Genomic DNA, 2,819 nt, shown 5'->3' with positions numbered 1-2,819 from the left:
TTGGCAGCCTTTCCAGATGCCTTGGGTGGCATGATGATGATGCTCGTGCTGGCTGGCGTTGCGATACAATAATGAACTTTGTTCATTATTGTCATTATTGTTCATTACTTAATCGTTGACATCACGAACGCAGCCCCGTTGGACATCCGTGACGATGCTGACGGCGCTGTACTTCTTTATTCAAGCGAGCAAGCTCTGGAGCAACTGTTTGCACCAGAACACCAGGACGCCCTACGAAACGCCAACCTGATCATCACTCCTAACCGTCGCTACTTGGCTGAACGAACCATCTTCGTCAGCCACACAAGTGTCTACATCGCCACCCAAGACCCTGGTACCATACTTGATAGTATCAACACCAGAAACCCGGCTCTGACTGCTGCTACAGTCAAGGTCATCAAGAACAACGACAACCCTAGGCCTACTCTCAAGGTCACCTTCACAACAGCTGCTGCAGCTACCCAAGCTGTGGAAAATGGATTTAGATGTCTGGATATTTCCATCACACCTGACACTGTAAAGAAGGAACGGTACTACAACATTTGCCAGTGCTTTAAGTGCTACAAGTACGATCATGATACCAAGAACTGCCAACAAGCAGAGGTTAAATGCAGCATTTGTACCCAGGATCATCACTTCAAAACCTGCCGGTCAACCACCAAACTGTGCCTCAATTGTGGAGGAGCTCACACCGCCGTCTCCATGGACTGCCAAGTACGACTAGACGAAATAAATAAAACAGCATCTGCCAACCCAACAACCAATCAGCCGGCGAGCTTCAATATCCAAGCTACATCGTTTCCAGTGCTTCCCAACGCTTCTGCTCCTGCTACACAGACGTCCACACCAGGCCAGACCACCCCCCAATGGGGACCCAGGACACAGGCGACTGCAGCTCAGCCAACCAACTTGACTGTCAACCAATCAGCGGCCTCGACCAACACCACTCTCATCCCATGCCTGATCAGTGTAGCTGAGAGAGAGGCGGGAACAGACAACGCAAAATACGTGAGAGTACTGAACAGGCTGCTCGCCCAGAACAACCTGCCTACAATGTTGATACCAGCAGACCTATTTCAACATCACAACGCTGCTTCAACCCAAACAGACGAAATTCCAACACCAACAGCAACCGCAGTCATACCGCAACCACCACCACCGGAGTCGAACCCAGCACAAGTCACCCAGGCAACAGCATCCACCCAGACTACCACCACAGCAGACAAGTCAACCTCATCACCTGCCCCCACCAGCCCGAGACGGAAGAAAATGAGAGGAAAAAGGAGACCAAAATGTCAGCAAGTGGAATCAGAATCAGATTCAGAACCAGAATTCCTAGAAACCTTGGCTGAGACCTTCACATATGAGGCCCCAGACTTCGACCTAAACCCAAGCAAATCAAGCAAGAAAATGCCCTGCTTTGGACTTTACCTCAATCACGGTGGCAATTTCAACGGCAATCGAAGCACAAGAATGGTCATTGCCTTAGAATGCAACAGGATCATGAACCAGCTCAAGACCACCATTCCTTACCCTGCGTTTGTCCACCACGAGACCGTGGAACGCTATGTAGACCTCTGCGCTCTGGAGAGTGAATACATCGACCCTAAATTCGACTTCAGTAGGGGACAAGTGACCTTCCTGGAAGAAGATGAAGACCCGACAGGAACACCAATACCACCGCTAACATTCGGGAAGTACATGCGAATACCTCCTGGCCGAGACACCACCAAGCAACAGTGAACTTACCTCTCACCATCTCAATAAGGAAGACGCCTCCTCCAAGCCAGACAGACCACCTCAAGTGAACCAGGACGACATCACCCTGCCCCACCACTAGCCTCCTGCCGCCCAAGAAGAACTTAAGCTACAGGCTTTGACTGAAAAAACATCTCCAATCCAAGGTGGACAGGCCACCGAACTTTCAAGCCTCCTCTCTCCACATCCAAATCCTCTTCCAAGAATTTCATCGCCCCATCCTTCTTCCTCCCACATCCTTTCCAAGCTCTTTGGACATCAAAGAAAGCAAGCCGGCATAAAACACCACAAACCCACAACAGCAGCAGCAATGTCAGGACGCGGCAAGGGAGGCAAAGTGAAGGGCAAGTCAAAGTCTCGCTCCAGCAGGGCCGGACTTCAGTTCCCCGTGGGCAGAATTCACCGTCTGCTGCGTAAAGGCAACTACGCCGAACGCGTCGGTGCTGGCGCTCCTGTCTACCTGGCAGCCGTCATGGAATACCTCGCTGCCGAAGTTCTGGAGCTCGCCGGTAACGCCGCACGTGACAACAAGAAGACCCGTATCATCCCACGTCACTTGCAGTTGGCCATCCGCAACGACGAAGAACTCAACAAACTTCTGTCTGGCGTAACCATTGCACAGGGAGGTGTTCTTCCAAACATTCAGGCAGTTCTTTTGCCAAAGAAGACAGAGAAGAAGTAAGCACTTCTGCCACCCACCACGACAAATACCATAACCAGGCTCCATCCGGAGCCACACACACTTTAATAGAGAGATTCAAGTAGACAATCAACTTTCAAACATTAATAATAACATTTATATTGATTTCATTTGGAATGTGTACATAACAAACAAACAAACAAAACAAAATTATAGGGGATATTCAGCATCACTTGGAATATTAACCAATCATATAAATCCAATATATATTTTATATTTTACTTTAAGCGAGGAATTCATATTCTATCAATTTTTAATCATACAAATGAACAAAAGCAATTCTTCACTAGACGTAATGAATGAATAAATGATCAAGGTTTTAATGTGTTTCATAAATAAATATATATATATATATATATAT

Source organism: Procambarus clarkii, chromosome 16 (assembly GCF_040958095.1).
Source record: "Procambarus clarkii isolate CNS0578487 chromosome 16, FALCON_Pclarkii_2.0, whole genome shotgun sequence".
NCBI classification, from domain to species: Eukaryota; Metazoa; Arthropoda; class Malacostraca; order Decapoda; family Cambaridae; genus Procambarus; species Procambarus clarkii.
This window is presented reverse-complemented; position numbering follows the sequence as displayed.